The sequence below is a fragment of the Amborella trichopoda genome, chromosome 1 (assembly GCF_054954075.1).
Source record: "Amborella trichopoda isolate Santa Cruz 75 chromosome 1, AtrichopodaSantaCruz75HAP2 v2.0, whole genome shotgun sequence".
NCBI lineage: Eukaryota > Viridiplantae > Streptophyta > Magnoliopsida > Amborellales > Amborellaceae > Amborella > Amborella trichopoda.
In genome coordinates this window covers 14,570,472-14,590,618 of record NC_142336.1, presented here as the reverse complement: position 1 = coordinate 14,590,618, position 20,147 = coordinate 14,570,472, and the positions used below count along the sequence as shown (strand labels likewise).

The following is a 20,147-nucleotide window of genomic DNA, read 5'->3' as shown; positions in this document are numbered from 1 at the left end:
TACATTTTGCTATCTACTGAAATACAATGCTATGAAATTGAGTATAATTGGAATTGTAGAGAAGGAAAATTGTCTAGAGCTTTGTTGTTTGTTTCTTACATGACTGTATTCAGCAAAATTGGACCAAGGTTTGCAAGCAATTATACTTTATCCTCGTTTGATAATTGTATGACCTGTTTTCTGTTTTGGGCATTCTGTTTGTGCCTTTAGCAGTGTGATGTGGTTCATATAATTGGCATCCAGTGGAGCCTATGCCATATATTTGTGGTGACAAAATTGAAATTAAGCTTTTGTTGCAAACTTCATCGTATTTTGAAATCTACAGGCTAGCAACATTTGTGGGACAATCTTTGTTTTAGACTAATGCTTTATTTATATGTTTCAAGCTATGCAAGAACTCCATTGAAAAAATCAGCAAGGTGGTGCAAGAGTTAGAGTTTTAGAGAGAGAGAGAGAGGGAGAGAGAGAGAAAGAACTCCATTGAAGAATATCGGTGGTGGTGCAAGAGCTAGTGTTCATAGGTCGAGTCGTGGCAATGGTGCTCTCTCAAGCTGTCCCAGGCCTTGCTTTCTTCCATTGCAGTTCAACTCAGACAGTAGAGTGAAGCCCTCCCCTCTTTGTTGCAGGTGCAATTTTCTATGCTGATCTCTCTCTCTCGCTCTAGAATAACGCATACAAGACACTGTTTCTTAGGTGATTTTTGACATTGTTATGGCTTCCTGTGTTTACTTGCTTTTTTAAAATTTCATGCTTTTGATGGGTTCAGTTTCTGTGTGTGATATAGGCATCCTTTATAGGCTTCTTGAATGTGGAAAACAGCATCGCAGTGTCACTAAATATGGATGCTTAACTGAATTTAACCTCCACTGTGGTGTTTCCCACTTGGGATGATGCTGGGATGTGAATTTGAATGGTCATAGCTGATGTTTATTAAGCACTTGGTGAAAACCATGTCCTAGATTGCCACCATTCTGGAAATGGTCATTTATGATTTGAATTTGACCTCTAAAACTTTGAGTGGGTTATCATATTGACATGCTAACTTCTCTTACTGTTTATCTATAATGTCCCCTTGAAATGTTAAGAGGCAAAGCTACACTTGATGCAAAGTTTTGTGCATTTATATGGCAATCTGTTTGAGGAACGGTAATGTGGCACTTGGTCTGTTTGTGTCGGAGCCCCATTAAATTTGCTTTCGATTTTGGCCAGGCCTTCAACTCTCCTTGTACTAAATTTCTCTCTCTATCGTTCTGTTTTTTTATGAAATTATGAATTCTATACTACCATGGTGGTGCTGGTCTCATCAACACAAGAACCACCTGCGCTTACTTCCAAAATGTTTAGCATTTAGATTTCAGAGAACTTCTCTTCCCACTCACCAAAGAAAAACACACACACACTCACAGATGTTTCCAATTGGATGTCTATGGGAAACGAGTCGCAAAGGACACTGCAGTTACAAATCGAGGAGCATGCGAGGTACCTCCAAAATATGGCCGATGAGCGACAAATATGCGGTGAGAATCTAGTCGGAAGCAGGAATTTGTACATTCCTTTTCAGAGAAACATTGCATAGATCTTGAAACATTGAATCAAATTTAAATTATGAACTTTTGGAGAGGACTTCATCAAGATTCAGTTTAGGAGATGGCCAAAAGTCATGAATGTGCTGGTGCCAATCTTAGACTGCATATGGGTTGTGGGTCTTACTTTGGCATGAGACAGTGATGCCATCAGAGCTGGGTCAAGTCAATTCATCAATATATATTGTCAGGGGGTCATCTTAAACGGGTAAACTATCACAATTTACCCCCAAATTTTCAAGCTTATGCAGTATTTACTTCATGGTGTATATATTTTTGGTAATCATGCTCAATACCTATTGCTTTTATCCCTTATGACAATGGCTGAAATGCTGAGATCTTGAGATTTTAATTACTTTTGTTAGGCATTTTTGCTTTTGTTCCTTATGACAATGGTTCAAATTATCAGTTGGTTTACCTTCTCTTAATTTAATGGTAACATGGTTTGGAGCCGTTGGCATGATTTGGATGTGGAGGCGCGACTGGTGCAACTGCTCCTACCTGTGTCCCGAACTCTTGACCATCATCCATGGGGCTCCTAGTCGATACACTTGGCATGGATTGCAGTCCAGTTTTACCCTGCTCTTAGCTATTATGGCTACTCTCTCTCTTTCTCTCTATCTCTATCTCTCTCTCCTCGTTTTTTGTTTTTGTTTCCATGGGTCCCCTATTTTTACTCTGGTTCTATGTGTATTAATGCATACTGGTTGTTCATGGGTGATCTCTCTCTCTCTCTGTATATATATATATATATCTATCTGTCTCTATATCTCTCTCTCTCTCACTGTTTGTTTTTTTGTTTTGTTTTGATGGGTACCCTGTTTCTACTTTGTTTCTATGTGTATTAATGCATACTAGTTGTTGATGGGTGATCTCTTTCTCTCTCCCCTTCGTTCCTTGTTTTTTGAAGAAATGCTCTGTCCCTGTGTAGCTCTTACTGCTAAGTTGTCTGACATGAATAATGTGAAGGCTAATAAATCTACACACAAAGAGTACGTTCGTGACTTGAGGTACGTGTTTGTGACTCAAAGAAAAAGAAAATTTTTAACTTTTGATCGTTTAACTTTTAGTTGCAAGCAAACATGTGTTTATTAATCATCCATGGGCAATATATGGACTTATTCTTTTTCATAGTTTCTCAAGGACGGACCTGAAGTTTTGCTCTTGCTCTGACGATGATACTATTAAAGTATGAGACTTTGCTCGATGTCAAGAAGAGCGGAGCTGGAAATTGCGCCTTACTTATCGATATGGCTTTGGAGAACCTGTAATTTTCTATGTTTAATGTACTAAAATTTGGGAATGGGGTTGAGGTTGTGGTAGTAACACCAGTTGAGTCTCCTTAGCTATTGGTTTAGGTTTTCATTCCCACTAATGCATTCGAAAACTTCCAATTATTTCTAAAAATGGGTAGGGGCTTGTATTTTTTGTGTTTAAAATACTAGTACAGCGCCGTGCAAAGCATGGCATGTACCAAGATCCATGAACTATGGAAAAATGTTCAAATCAAAGCAATTTGTAGTAAAATTTGAAAAGTATTATGAACTAATGCAGTGGCTTTTTGGTGGAGAAAACTTTCATTGTTAATGAGATTATATTCATTGTTGAAGTTGATGTAGTGAGCATCAAACGATGAGTACAAAGAACTATATATTAATATAGATTTGTTTCTCTCTTCGATGTGGGACTATGTGAATAGGTAATACTTTAAAATGTTTATGTATTATATATTTTGTTAACGGTTATATAAACACTAAGTTGCAAGTGCTATACTGGTATTTGCGTGTCCTCAGTTGCAAGTGCTATTCTGGTAATTGTGTGTCCTCATTGTGAGATGAGTGCGGGTTTGATTTTTCTCGTTGAGGAGTTTTTTTTTTTTTTTGTCAAGTTATTTTCTTATCAAAGAAATTAAAGGTTTTTTATAAAAATAAAAACCTGTGTAATTTGAAAGGTTGTGAAGTTTAGATATCCCATATATATATATATATATATATATATATATATATATATATATATATATATATATATATATATTGAAAAATGATGAGATTAGCCTACTATCTCATAGGAATACATGAGCCCAACGGCCCAGAGTGAATATGGGCCAACCTGACAGTCACGACTTCTTTTAATATTTAAATTTTAATATTTTTTTCTACAAATCCAAATAATTTTAAATTTTAGGCTTGTGTTCTTAAAAAATAGTATAATATAATAAAAATATCAAAAACGTAATTTGCAAAAAATAAATGGATCGAAATATCTTTAAAAATTTTAAAAGGAGTTTGGTCAATGTTTTTTTTGCGAAATGTTTTTAAAATATTTTTATTAGGTGTGCATTGATGAGAAGAATGGACGCTTAAAATTTCAAGTGATTTGGATGTATAGAAAAAAAATATAAAATTAAAATACTAACTGAGGTCTTGATCGTTAGATCGATCCATATTCAATCTGGGCTGTTGGTTCATATGTTCATATGAGTTAGTGGGCTAATATCAACATTTTCCTATATATATATATATATATATATATATATAAGTAAACCTTACAAGAGCTGGCCAGTTATAATGAATAGTATATAGGTGGAATGGGTGCCGTTAGATCTTCATCATGATGTTCAGAATGTACAACACTATTTTAATTTTATGTTTTTTTATATAAATATGATTAATATGAAATTTTTGGTGTATATACCTAACACCATTTTGCTCCATATAAAAAAATTATTTTCAATAATTTAAAATGATAAAAATAGCCCGATCATTTTTTAAGGGTATTTCAATCATTTTATATTTTAAAAACTATTTTTTATACATATTTTATTTATGGGCCCTATTATTTAGTACTCATGTCCAAAATTTCATTATGATTCGATTTATATTAAAATAATTAAAATTACAAAAGTGATATGCATTTTGAACCATATGATTAATATCTGACGCTTCCTATTCTACCTATAGTACTATTCATTATAGCTGACCAGCTATTGTTAGCTTTATATATATATATATATATATATATATATATATATATATATGGAAAACCCACTAGCTCACAGGAAAAAATGAGTCCAACGGCTCAGATCTAACGATCACGGATGTCTGGTAGTGTTTCAATTTTAATTTCTTTTCTTTTACAAAACCAAATCACTTAAAATTTTAGCCTTGTGTACTTTTCAACATACCGCACCAAATAAAAATATAAGAAAAAAAAGAATTCTCAAAAAACAAATTGTCCAAAATACTCTTGAATCAAACACTACAAGAATCGAAAATAAGATAATTTTGTCTTTCATCAAAGTACTAATAATGTCATTTTGTTTTTCATAGTTATGGTTCCAATTTGTTTATAGCTCATCTTGTGGACTTGCAGTTGCCAGCCAATGGATTGGCATGAAAAACCTCATGATGAAGTGAATAATGCACATGAAAGCAGTGCGTGGGACCTTGCCTGGCATCCTATTGGCTATATCCTTTATAGGTGATCACTGATCTTGTTTTGGGTAGTAAAGCAAAATGTGCTTCACCATCTTTAACTTTTTCGTATTACAACTTCTGATGTTTTCCACAATTATAATCAATGATGTATTTTTGTATGGAAAACAATTTAGCTTCCTTTGATACTTTGCCATATTGCCATACTCTCATTCTCACCAAGCCAACTTGACATGAATAGGGCATATTTGCTGTTAAATTTTCTTTTTTATAGCTAAACCAAATGGGGCTCCTTTGTGCTCAGTAGAACATTTGAAATTTTGAATAATTTATTGGTCTGATTGGAATCTTGCACTTCCTATTTAAAACATGTAATGACCATATAGTTCAAAATAAATGTCTAATAGCTGAGAACATGCTCTAATGAAGAGTGGTCACAATTTGCTTCTTTATACTTAATCAAAATGGATTTAAGTAGAATAGGCTGAGAACAAGCTTTAAAGCAGAGTGATCAAAATAGCTGATAACAAGCTCTAAGCAGAGTGGTCACAATCTGCTTCTTAAATCAAAATAGATTTCCTTTCTGCTCAGGAGAACATTTGAAAATTTTGAATAATTTGTTGGTTTGATAGAATCTTGCACTTCTTGTTTAAAACGTAGAATGACTATATAGTTAAAAAGAAATGTCTAATTGCTTAGAACATGCTCTAAGCAGAAGGGTCAGGGTGGTGAGTGCCACAACATGGCATCTAGAGTTCGATTCTCACCAGGTTCCAAGTTAATATTAAAACATAAGGAATGTTTAATGGCTGTATTTATGGGAATCTTTGAACTCTTTGTGAGTTTGCTGACCTTGTAAGTTAATTCTATTGAGCCAATGCTAAAACATATTCGATAATCACTAAGCATTGTGCATTTTCCCTCTGACATATTTTGTGGTTAATTGTCAACTTCTTGTGGCAAGAAGCTTTAACTATCCTTGCTTGAAGCTCTGTTCCATAATGGCAACTTAATTAGCGGTCATTTGATATAATGCAGTGGCAACAATGACCACACAACCAGGTTTTTGTGTAGAAACTGACCGGGAGATACTTCTCGTGAGAAACATGTTGCTGGCTACACTCAAGATATAGGTTTATAACCTAACAATCAAGATTACATGGGAGTAATAATCATAGTAGCAAAACAAGGACATCCTTTATGATTGTTCAGCGGAAAATCATTTCTTTTTGACACAAGACCAGGGTAGGATATTCTAAAAAACAAGTATAAGGTTCCTTGCTCTGCCTTTGTCTTAAGTTGGATCACATTGTACTTTCATGTGGATATTGTCCTGATATATTTATTCTGCTTCCAGGCAAATAAATATATATTTCTAACATGCAAAGAAATACATATTTATTTTGCTTCCAGTCTTTTGCGGTTTCATGTCTAGTTCTTTTCTAAATTCCAAAATAAATAAAAAATAATGTCTGGTTCATTTCTTCCTCTACAAGTACCAGCGATGCTGATGTTCTTGCTGGCCGCCTATCAAGCAATTTCCCATTACCAGAAGCCCCACCTGTAAGCAATTGCACGTGAGCTTATGTATGTGGAAGTGTCTAACAATGGAAAACCTATTAAGGCTATGATAGACACCTTTCAAAATTGGAGAGCATGACATACCTTTCAAAAATACAAAATGGAGAGCATGAGATGGGTAGGAAAGCATGAGGAATGAGGGATGAATTTAAGACATGTATAACACCTTTTTTAATGGCAACTATGACTTACTCTGCAACATGTATATGCCCAAGTTACATTACTTCTTCCTTAAAAGTATAATAATTGGTTTTAGATGTGTATTTTTACTTGGATATTACAAATCCTATTTTCTGCATTCATGGCTTTAGAATTAAGAGACTTGGAATTTTGTTAACTGAAACTAGGACATGAGAACATGCAAATTCACATGCAAACCGACAAGAAAATAAGTAGACAAAAATGTAGTGGAACTAGTCTCATTTGAAGGCCCCTAATCGAATTAATTTTATTTTTCACATAAAAAGGAGATTATACTTGTGATTTCATAGAATCACTACAGCAATATTTATGGCGACATCTTAAAATATGATGAGAAATTATTTGTTGATAAATAAATAAATCATGTACACATACTTTATCACGGAACCATTCAAAATAGTCATGAATATTGGAATCCCCGAATATTTGAACTCTTCAGGAAGTATTCGAATGAAATTGTTTAAATATATTGAATTCAAGGACATAATGAATGTGGTTTTAAAAGGAGGATGTAGCATTCTTAGACACTGTTTTATTACTCTAGTGAATCACTGTAACACTTTAATAGCACCTCTCTCTCTCTCACACACACACACACACAAAAGCAAGCTTCTACTAACTTGGGTATGTTCTATGAATACAAAAAAAATAGAACATAGAATCTCAGGCTAACGGCACAAACAAAAAAGAAAAAGGAAAAATAAAAATGAAAAACAAATGAAAAATGACTGGTAAAGGTATTTGATTTAGAAAGTATACAAAAGAGACTATTTTCTTTTAATAAAACGAGGTCACAATCACTCTCGTCCATCAGATTTTCGAACGAGTGGTTATGAGTGTGTTATTCACTAGGCTCAAGTTTAAATCCTCCAAATTTCTCGCACACCCCAAGCCATCCAATTTGATATGTAATGGTTAGTAGTAATCGTGCTCTCTTTGAAATAATATAACTAATCTTATAGTAAAGAATTCCATATAAAGCTATATTAGGGTGGGGTGGGGCGGATCCAACATATAACAATTTGTGCCCATATATCAAATGGGAAATAAGGAACCTGCGATGGAATGTTATATTATTATTTAACTATTTCTTAAAAAAACTTACTTTTGTGGGGCAAATTTGTAAATATTATTATAAGATAAAAGGTATTTTTGTCATCTCCATAAATGGTAAAATTGAAATTTTAACTAAAGGACAAGGGCACTCTACAAATAAAGTTCTATGACACTGATTTCAAAAATGCCATTGTACTTTGGTAAAAATTTCAAAATTGTCATTGCTTAATGGTAATGTTACCTATTTAAATAATTTTTTAATAAAAAAATCCAAAAATTACAATTTCATGTATTTCTCCCCTATCATTTTTTTTTTTTTTGAGGGTGTAGTTTATGTGAGGCCGAGGCTCTTCACCATTAAAGTACAACGCGCTTTCTAATAGTGTTGAAAGATGTTGTTTCACTATAGAAAATCTTTGTTATGGCTTGAAAATCATTTTCATACCTAATTAATAAATTTAAACTTAAAAAAAAATAGTGTAGATCGAGCAAATCTATGAACACTCGACAATCTTGAAAATTAACGTTCCAAAAATACATTACAAGATTCACCATTTCCGTTACTTGAAATCTTTTTTTTTGATATGTTTGTACATACATCTTCAGGTTGAGATGATCAATTTAACGAATTTTGAGAATTAAAACAAACTCCTCTAATGAATTTTGAAGTACGCCCTAATTTGATTGTTTAGAGCGTTGCACACACACACACACACACACACACACACACACACACATATATATATATATATATGGAAAAGTTTGGGATTGGCCTCCTCGCTCGTATGGTTCAGCTGTGCCCAACGGAATTGATTTAATTTTCCTAATCCGATGGCCACGATGTGATACCGCCGAATGAGGTGTGAAAAGTTTAAAAATTCGACAAAATCAGCATCATACGAAAAGGCACTGACAAAGGTATGCTCCCTCTAAAACGTCTCTCTCCTCTTGCTCTCTCTGTATATTCTCTCTCCTCTCGACCAAAAATGACCCAAATCTCTTTCCTTTGGCTGCTCTAAAACTTCTCTCTCCTCTCACTATACAAAATGAAGCTCATCTCTCATCTCGTTGCTCTCTTCTAAAGTTTCTCTCTCCCACATAACGCATCCGCAGATCCCACACAAGGCATCCACAGATCTCGCACAGAAAGGTTCCCCCTGTCAAGGTATGGACTCTCTCTCTCTCTCTCTCAGGTGCTTCTATTTTCATCTCTATCTCTCGTTTTCACTCTCGAGTTACACCAAAACCCCCAAATCCCTAAATGTAGAAAACCCAATATGAGCAAAAATTGATATAAAAAAATCTGGGCAAATGATGTTCTAAATACTAAGCAATTTTACAACAATTTTTGCTCAGATTTTGTGTTTGTTTCTTCAATATCCCAAATACAAAGCAAAACCTTGGGGGCTTTTATTTACATCTCTCCCTCTGGTTTTCACTCATCCAAATCCCCAAATGAGGTAAACCCAATCTGAGTAAAAATTGCTATAAATAAATCTGGGCAAAAAATGTCACAATTATAAAGAAATTTTACAGCAATTTTTTCTCAGAGTTTGTGCTCATTTCTTGGATATCCCAAATACAGAGCAAAACCTCGGGAGCTTCTATTTCCATCTCTCCCTCTGGTTTTCACTCTCCCAAATCTCCAAATGAGGAAAATCCAATATGAGCAAATATTACTATAAATAAATGTCCGCAAAAAAGGTCTCGAATACAAAGCAAGTTTATAGCAATTTTTGCTCAGATTTAGTATAAAACTCACATAAGCTGATATAGTCTCTGAGCTAAGGCAGCTTTTGAAGTTATTAACTCTTTGCTTGCATTTCTCAAAGAAGCCATTTCTGCTATTTTTGGAGGAACTTCCTATAAACCTTTTAGTTGTACTTTAAAATTTAAGAGAATTCCTCAAAAAAATTTGTCATGGACATTCCATGATCATGTTAGAAGGTTTAAAACTTGTTTGGATATCTTTTCTTATCCGATTTGTTGTTGATTCTTGCATTGGTTGTTTAATGAAATGGAAATATTTGTTTAATGTTGGGCTGGTAAATTTTTATGATTATCACCACTTGGAAGAATTGATAGGTTTTTCTTTATCATTGAAATTAAAATGGGAAAACCCAATCTGAGCAAAAATTTCTATAAACAAAGTTGGGCCCAAAATATCCCAAATATCGATTGTTCTTAATTAGATCTTTCGCTCTTCCTTGCTTGGTGAATTTTGATTCATCCTCTAGTTATATCACCTGGGGCATACATACCTGCTAGGTTACTAGATTTCGGGGGGACTGCATGTAAGTAACAATTGATAGTGCAATAGTAGGTTCAACATTGATGTGTCTAAGGTTTAGCATTGATGTGTCGGACTCTCAAAGTTTGCATCATGTGCTAGGGCCTAGTGAAATTCCAAGGATAACTGATACATGTATATTATGTTTGGAGATGCATAAAGCCCTAAATCAACCTTTAATATTAGAATGCATACATAAAGTACGTTTCTTTTTCTTTTTTCTTTGATTTTGGGTACTATCTTTTATTATCTCTCATATTTCATCATATTGAGTTCGAGATTGAGTTTCCTTTTTAAGATAAGGTAATGAATCCATGTCATGCTAGTATTTTTTGTTATTTGTTCTTTCCTCTGCTCGTTGATAAGGTATAGTTTGCATATGTTCACTTCAATGGTTGATGGAATAGATTGAGAATAGGGCATTTGAGCTCATCTGATCATTTTAACTGAATGGATCTCGACAACCAATTCCCTCCAAAGATTTGTAAACGCAAACCAAGATGTGGTCAGATGCGTGTTTTTATATCAAAGACGCATGATAACTAAAATAGGCTTTCTATAAATACTCTAACTGAAAGGTTAATATTCTTTCACTTAGATAATGTAGAAGCATTTTGGTGTTCCATTGTAAGCATATATCTAACACACATTTATCTTATCTTGTAAACCACTAGAATGAGGCTGGATGCGGCTATATAGAGTGGTGTGATGAAATTCTAGGTGAAGAAAGGAAGCCTGTAGTTAAAAGGTTCGTGTCTTAGATGTCATATGCTTGTGCTGTTGATGGAGTAGATTCATCTATGTTGAGAAAGAGAAGCGTAAATCTGTTGCTATGGTCCTTGAGAAAGCAGAAGTTCAAATTTTTTTTCTCATAGGTGTAATTTTATTAATGACAATGATGTTTGCCCTCCTTTTTTTTGCAAAAGGAAAGGGTATATGTTTTATGGTATCTATATATTTATAATTGTATACACTTAATTTTTGGTGGTTTGAACGGCGAACACTTTACCTGCTTATACTGCATCGTGAATGAATTGGTATACATTTGAGTTTTATAGTGTTCAAGCATCATATATTCTTAAGTGCTTTGAATGGTGATAGCTGAATGAATAGGTGCTAATTTTTTGTGGTCTTGGTGTCTAAATGGTGAAAGCTGAATGATTAGGTGTTAATTTTTTGAGTGTTATTCTTGAGTGCTTATTTGGAGCAGGATTGTCATACTAAGTATCCTAAAGCTTGTTTAAAGCGATTGTATTGATGCTTCAACTTATTGTATTGTTTAAAGCTTGTTTATTGTATTGATGCTTCAACTGTGTTTACTTGAGTTTGCAACAGTTAATTCTGTTGCAATATTATCAGATGAGGTCCTTTTCTTTTTGATTGGCATAGTGATGCTTAGTTGTTTTTGGATATTTTATTCCCTGTTTGATGCATAATTGGGTAGATTTTTAGAATAAATGTGGTGTATTGAATTTCGAGAGGGTCTCATGATGATTGAATAAGAGATTATGTGCCTTATTTCTCTATTAAAAAGAACCAAGTAAAAGATTCACTTGCTATTGTACCAAGTACATATATCGTTAATATCACATGTAGGTTCTAGCTCATCAATTTGTTATTTTAATTATGAGATAAGATTATATCATAAGGTGCCTTTGCCGATAGTCAAATTAAACAATACGCCACTAGCCTAGAAAAGGTAGCAGACGCTTCAAATCATATTTAGATTTATCAAAAACGGCCGAGTTCATGATGCCATTGGCATGGCAAAGCTTTCCATGTCAAGAAACGGAAGGAAAATGTCATTGGGACTCATTGCATTAAGCACTCAAAGGATTAAAGAAAGCTAATGAATGTTCCTTTTATGCACTGTGACCTGTATATGCTTCTTGGCAGCTCCACCCCCTCTGATCGCAATCCCAAGCTTTAAAGGTTTCAGAATGCAATAAGAGTTTTAATTAAAATTCAGCTTTAGCAACACACTTGCACAATACCTCCACACTTAGTCCTATCTACATACATTGAGAGCATCCCAATCTACAGCATCGTATGCTAATCCCAATTGTCGAATTACATAGAAAACTGACTCTAACCAACTCAATCCTTTATTACAACTACTCATGATGCCAATGCCCCATCCAACATAAGAGTGATAAATGGGTCTTTCTCTATCTCAAGTAAAACTAAAGAACATAAAACTATTGCATATAGACAGAGAAGTACATAGATGCTACAAAAAAAGCCATACACATTCTTGAATTCATCTCCATCCATTATTGAAAAATAAGTATATACAAGTTACAAAAAAAGCTTCCGCATTCATCACATTGGATATAGAGAGAGAAGCAATTAAAATCTTGGCATATGCATTCAACATACCCATGGGAAGGAAGAGGGAAAAAAAAGACTTGAAACCAACCGTTTTAGCCCCAAATTAATAACCATAAACTTCTCCTAAAAGGAAAAAAATTGGCCTCCAGGCTAATTTATACAATTTTAGGACTTCAATATACATAGCCACGAACATATGCTAAAATTCTTAAATTGAGTTCTGTCAATCTACTTAAAGGTGCAGAAAACACAATTGCCTCATGTTTCCTCTAATGGGTTATCCTTTAAAGCATCTACAACCTTCACTTTCTACGGCACAAAATTTGCACAAAGGCAGGGTTAAATAATAAACAAATATAAACTCCGATCTTTTATAGAAGAATTGGAAATATAAGATGATAAGAACATGCATGGATCATGAAAAAGGTATTGTTTAACATAATACCTTCAAGGAATTCATATCTTCTCAATTTCTGCTGCTATCTTATGGATCCGAAGTGTACAACGTGTTTTGTCCTTAGTGTTGTAAGAGGAAGATAAATTCATATGTTAGCATTTAAATTGAAGCTAATACAATTGTAAATCAAATACATCAACAATAATGAAAATAATACAATTGCAAATCAAATTAATGTAAAAGAGTGTAGTTGTACCTATCACAAACGTACGAAAGGCAGTTCCATTTGTCATGTCCATTGCCATTGCAGACTGCGCATTTCCTTTTTTTCTGTTTGCATCCCTCAAATCGATCTTTCATTCTTTTAGTGGTTGGTCATCCCTTTGTTTGTGCTCTTGCAGGTTGACAGATATTACGACAATGATTACTTTCACTTGGTGTGTTATTACAACTAGCATAATTGACGTCTTTATTGACATGGATCATGGCACTATCCTGTGGACCTCACTTGCACACGATCTTTTCATCAAACTGACAAATTCCATTTTTTATTATGGTCATTGCAGACTCATGACCCTCTACACTTTGTGAAGCATGCTCGAGAAAGGATCGACTTGCCTGCATAATCTCATTATATCTAATAGAGCTTGGTAGTTCACATGTTACTTGAATTTATTCCCCAATGTCATCAAGGAAAACTCCCTTCTTTGCATCTTTGGTCCAACGCTTTATTATATACTGTGGGGAGATTTCAAACACATCTTTCACCATAAAAATCTTCAGTACATGCCTACAAAAAGGTCAATCCTCTCAAAGAAGTGACAAAAGCAAGAAACGGAATTGTCATGGCAATTGAATTTCAATAAGTAGGATTTAGTTTCAGTTCTCGGGAGTGCCACCTTAAAGATTGTAACCTGACCATTGTCTTCAATTGTCTCCCTCGTAAAATTAAAGCAATTAGCCACTTTTTTTAAAAATATCTTTAAAATCTTTTGAGTATAGATTTTGGATGCATGTGTCTCAATGAAAGTGGTTGTTCGCAAGACTGGAGTAGTTTGAATATCTTTTAAGTTATTTTCCCACACTTTCTTATCTTTGACTTTTGCAACAACTTTTAATAATATACGAAAGCTTGTTGTGGGTGCCAAGTATGCCTTAAGTGTGTATTCATCCCTTCACTCCTTTGAGTAGAAGTCATACACGCAGTGAACATGCCAACTAAGTATGCATCAACCTATTGCCTGCGACAACCATAAAGTCTACTGAGCAATTCACTGTCTTCCAGGTTATAATTATCAATCATTGATTTCCAATCCGAATCAAATTCTTCAATGGTTGGGCTAGCCACACACCTCCTAAAGGTATCTGAATAAGAAGGATGTATGCGCAAGACATGATACATTTTTTCTTTGATCTTTCCAATTATGTGCTATTTACAATAATGATGGCTACTTTGGTGAAGAACTTGGCTCACTGCATATGAAATTGCATGACCTTGATCAGTGAGAATAATGCATGGTTGTCGTCCACCCATGGCTTCCAACCAATTTTCAAATACCCATATAAATGATTTTGTTTGCTCGTTAAGTATGAGTGCAAAGCCAAAGAAAGTTGTACTGAAATGGTGATTTACACCAAGTATATGTGTAAAGGGTATACCAAACACATTTGTCTTGTATGTGGTATCAAAGGTAACCACATCAGGAAAGCATTGGTTGGAAACTCTAGATGTAGAATATATAAGATTCCGCAAATGTGATCTTTATCATTTAATCTCAATCTATACAAAAAAGATGGGCTCGATTGATTCTCTTTATAGAGCCATTGTAAAATTAAATTACCATCTTCTCCTCTAAGTTTTCTTCTAGTATTTGCTATTTCATTTTGAATGTCCTCTAAGTTTTCTTCTAGCGTTTGCTATTTCATGATTATGATATGTATCAACGCTAGTCACTTTCCACTCGTTATTTCCTTGACTACTTATGCACATACTAACTTGGCACCCACACCTTAACTTAGGGAAAACTTTTCTACTTTTATTAGGTTTTTCTTGTTTAAACCCTTCCTTGGAGCAAACATAAACCCTATCGATCTGTTTACCTTTCTTGGTATGAGTACTCCCCCTGCGAATACCAAAACCTTTGGTGAATGCATAAGACTTAAAGAACTCATATGCATCATCCTCTGATCAAAACATCATTCCTACACACGGATCTTCTATTTCTTGACTTTTGTTTGGTGAGCCACAACCACCATCAGGGATTTTATCAATGCTGCCTATATTTGGGTATGTGGTAGATGCCACGCAGACTGAATTTGTGGGATCCATCTCAGCTTTTTGACTTACCCAACGTGAAACTGCAAACTACAAAAATACATGTATTTAAACTTTCATTATAAGAATACCAATCATATTTTTCTCAACCCAGCTTGGAAAAGAATTTATTACAATTATACTGAAATAAGAATTGTATACAATTAGACCATTTACCTTAGACAAAATCTAATAGCATGGGTATATCACAAATTCAGTTGACTCCACTCATTTTAAGTTCCAAACATAATATACAAAATTTTTCAAGCAAGGAATAGAGAAAGATCTAATTAAGAACAAGCGATATTTGGGACATTTTTTGCCCAGATTTATTTGTGGCAATTTTTGCTTAGATTGGGTTTTCCCATTTTAATTTCAAAGTTAAAGAGAAACCTATCAATTTACCAAACTTTTTGCCATTTTAATTCCATTGTTAAAGAGAATCCTATCAATTCCTGCAAGTGGTGATAATAATAAGACTTTACTAGCCCAACATTAAACAAATATTTCCATTTCATTAGACAACCAATGCAAGAATCAACAACAAATCAGACAAGAAAAGAGAGCCAAACAAGTTTTAAACCTTCTCACATGACAATGGAATGTCCATGACAAATTTTTTTGAGGAATTCTCTTAAATTTTAAAGTACAACCAAAAGGTTCATAGGAAGTTCCTCCAAAAATAGCAGAAATGGCTTCTTTGAGAAATTCAAGCAAATAGTCAATAACTTCAAAAGCTGCCTTAGCTCAGAGACTATATTACTCCTATGAGTTATATACAAAATCTGAGCAAAAGTTGCTTTGTATTTGAGAAATTTTTTGTCTAGATTTATTTATAGCAATTTTTGCTCAGATTGGATTTTCCTCATTCGGGGATTTGGAGGAGTAAAAACCAGAGGGAGAGATGGAAATAGAAGCCCCCGAAGTTTTGCTCTGTACTTGGAATATCCAAGAAACGAGCACAAAATCTAAGTAAAAATTGTTATAAACTTGCTTTGTATTTGGGACATTTTTTGCCCAGCTTTACTTATAGCAATTTTTGCTCAGATTGGGGTTTCCGCATTTGGGGATTTGGGGGAGTAAAAACCAGAGGACGAGATGGAAATAGAAGCCCCTAAGGTTTTGCTCTGTATTTGGGATATTGAAGAAACAAGCATAAAATCTAAGCAAAGATTGCTGTAAAATTGCATTGTATTTGGGACATTTTTTCTCAGATTTTTGTATAGCAATTTTTGCTCAAATTAGGTTTTCCACATTTGGGGGTTTGGGTGTAACTCAAGAGTGAAAACCAAAGGGAGAGATGGAAATAGAAGTACCCAAGAGAGAGAGAGAGAGAGAGAGAGAGAGAGAGAGAGAGAGACCATACCTTGACAGGGGGAACCCTTATGTGCGAGATCTGTGGATGCCTTTTGTGGAAGAGAGAAACTTCAGAAGAGAGCAGCAAGAGGAGAGATGAGCTTCATTTTGTGCAGTGAGAGGAGAGAGAAGTTTCAGAGCAGCTAGAGGAGAGAATATACAAGGAAAGCGAGAGGAGAGAGACGCTTCAGAGGGAGTGTACCTTTGTCAGTACCCTTCCACACGACGCTGATTTTGTCGAAATTTTAAACTTTTCACACTTCATTCGGTGGTATCGCATCGTGGCCATCGGATTAGGAAAATTAAATCTGCGCTGTTGGGCGCAGCTGAACCATATGAGCTAAGAGGCTAATCCCATACTTTTCATATATATATATATATATATATATATATATATATATATATATATATATATATATATACTAAACAACTACCTTGTCTAGTTTTTCTTATTCAAAACCTTTCAAAATTATTGAAACAGAGGCCTCTGAGCTTGGTTATGGTTGAATCTTAAAACACAGATTTCAACCAACTGAAAAAGAAAATTAGTGGGATATACCTCGGGAATTTGGAACCCAGCACAACAAAATTATTCAATCATTAAAAAAGAAAATCTTTCAATTGTCAAATGTGTTACAAAATTTGAAAGTGACATTTTAGACCAAGAATTTCTAATAAGAGTCGATTATAAAGCTGCTAAAGGTATTTTAGAATAAGATGTTAAAACATCGCATCTAAAAGAATTATTGCTAGATGCAAGCCATTATTTCCTCATTTTATTTTACTATAGAATATATAAAGGGAGAGTCTAACTCCCTGCCTGACTTCTCAACTCGTGAGTTCTTACAGAGACACTCGAAGGAAAATAAAGGCTAATACATCCAACAGCAGAAATCAGAATAGATCTTCTTCTTATAATCAAGAGGCCAGTGAAAAGGCTAAAAGCTCAAATACTATGCCCAAAACACCTTATATTGAAAAGACATTCATAGCTATAATGATCATTGAAAATAAGCATGCTCTAAAAGAGCCTAATCAGGTAGCTGATCTTTATCTTATAGATAATATGCATCCTGAAACAGGATACAAAACCCGAGAATATTATCAAAGAATATTGGCTATTCAAAATTTCAGATCTTAAAGATCATCACATATGAAGAATGATGCTTTGATCCCCTGAAACATAAATATCTTGCAGGAACTCTAAAAATCTAGGCTTACAATTATTATGACTACATACAAGCTTGGGATGTAGTCTTGCTATTTCAAAATCCTCAAAGGAACCATAGTTGGTTTTTACAATTCCGACTACGCACTAAAATAAGTGCATTTCCACAATGGTTTAAAAGATGGATGTTGTATTGGGGACCTACTCCAGACATCTATCCATAAAATCCTAAAGAATCATATGAGCTCTTTCTGGCGTCTAATAAAAGAATAAATCAAGTAGACATATGTATGCATTTTACAACAATATATGAGATCCCTTGGATTTTAAGATGAGAATATATGATAACTCCTAATAATAATGAATGAGATTATCTCCCTTATTTAGAGAGGAGAGTTATGATAAAATGATGGGATTCATTCGAAGACACTTATCTTCACCCACAAAATAAAAAACTTGCAAAGCTTATACAAGCTAATCTTGAGACACCAATTCCTAATAAGATTGATGAATATTTCAAGCTCTTAAAGTGCATAATCCGAATTTATCAAATAAAGAACTTAAAAGACAAGTATTATCAGCTCTAAATGAAGAAGAGCCAGATGATATGTCCTTGACCTCCTCAAAAGATAAGGAGGAAGACCATGCTGAAGAAAATGAAGATGACTCTTATGGAGTCCTTACTCCTATCAGACGATAAGGCAAGAACAAAGGGCCGGTCCGACTCCAACCTGATCCAGGATATAAGGTCCATCAATTGACGAAAGCACTTATGCCATCAATTCAATTATTGCCTGACAAAGAACACTTTAAGCCACAGGAAGAGAATCTCCACTACTAGTACTTTTCTTGCAGTCATTTACCCCTTGTCGGCCACCTGTTTATTACCGACATATTTAATCACTGTAGAAACTTTTCTTGTAGCCACTTACTGGCCACATGTCTATTGCCGACACCTTGTTGTTTCATCTTTCATGAAGAACCACGTGAAGACTCAGCTGGAGGCATCTTTCTGGACCTCAAATAAAAAATTTGAAGTCCGTCATCCCTCTATATAAAAGGAAGAACGCCTCATTCGAAGGCATCAAATCTTGGAGAGTCTTCAGTCTTCGGTTTTAGTTTTCAGTTTCAGCTTTGAGTCCCTGTAATATCTCAGAGTGGGTATAATTCCTGTGTGATAGTTTCTGGAGCGAGGTATCGGAATACGTCCCGGAACAGTTTTGTTTGTTTGCTAGTTATTGCCATTGATTAATGTAAGTCATGTGCCAAACTATTAATATTACTACGTGATGTTTTCAGTTTTATTATTAATCATCTTTTTTTTTGCTATAAATATTGTATTTTGTTCCTCCTATTGTGTTCATCTTGTGTTTGTTTCTATGCATTATTAAATCCTGTGTCTAAATGTTCGTCTTGTGCTGCATTATTAAATCCTGTGTCTGAATTTTACGGTGAGAGTATGTTGCTCCCCCTAATTTGGTGGATTTTTTCGAATTCTTTGAAATAGGGGTTTACAGTCAGCCGCCAGATTCGTGTACTAATCCGCAATATATTAAGAGATCCTAAAAATCTTTGTAATTGAGTTTTATCTTTGATTTCATAAGGTAATTTATGAGCAAATTGTACGACTCTGTCAATAGGAGTTATAGTACCTTAGCAAATATTATGTCCCAGAAATCAGATATTTGTTTGAAAGAGTTTAATCTTTTTGGCTGAGACTACCAAACCAGCTTGCATAATAATTTTATGGAAAAGATTGAAATGTTTCCAATGTTACTCTATAGATTTAGAGAATATCAATATGTATCAATATAAATAATTGTAAAAATCATGTATGGATTAAATATTTCATTCATAATATTTTGAAATTCAGAAGGAGCATTTTTAGTCCAAAAGGCATTTCGTTCCATTCATAATGTCCAAACGGTACCGTGAATGCAATTTTATACTTATCATTTTCAGTGATTTGGATTTGACAGTATCCTGATTTCATATCAAATTTGGAGAAAATCGTAGCTTTGAATTGTCTGTTCATTAAATCCTATTTATTAGGATTGGATACCGAATCATCTCAATGCTTTATTTAATGGTTTATAATTGATTACTAACCTTGGAACTCCTCTTTCTAGTTCTGTCGCTTTTTCTATATAAAAGGTTGGGTAGCTCCAAGGAGAGTATGACTTTCTTATAAGATTTTTTTCCCAATAAATCTTGTATTTATTTTTTACATATTTTCAATAGTCTGCTATTCATTTCAATTGGTCTAGATTTTGTTGGAATAAGTCTTTCATCAAATTTTGATTCATATGGCAATTCTACCATATGTTGTTTTCTTATTCCAAAAGGTATTAGGAATATTAGCCCAAATTTATTTTTCAAGCTTATCTTGAAATATTTTATATTCATTTTTAATATTAAGATGTTTCAATATTATCT

The 20,147-nt window shown here is 34.1% G+C and overlaps 1 long non-coding RNA gene across 1 annotated transcript; it reads left to right on the top strand.

The window, feature by feature from the left end:
* Positions 1-7,883: 7,883 nt before the first annotated feature.
* Positions 7,884-11,561, top strand: LOC148783572 (uncharacterized). The gene is made up of 3 exons (XR_016051998.1): positions 7,884-8,773; positions 8,969-9,020; positions 10,820-11,561. It is a non-coding gene; the product is annotated as an uncharacterized LOC148783572 (long non-coding RNA).
* The last annotated feature ends 8,586 nt before the right edge of the window (positions 11,562-20,147 follow it).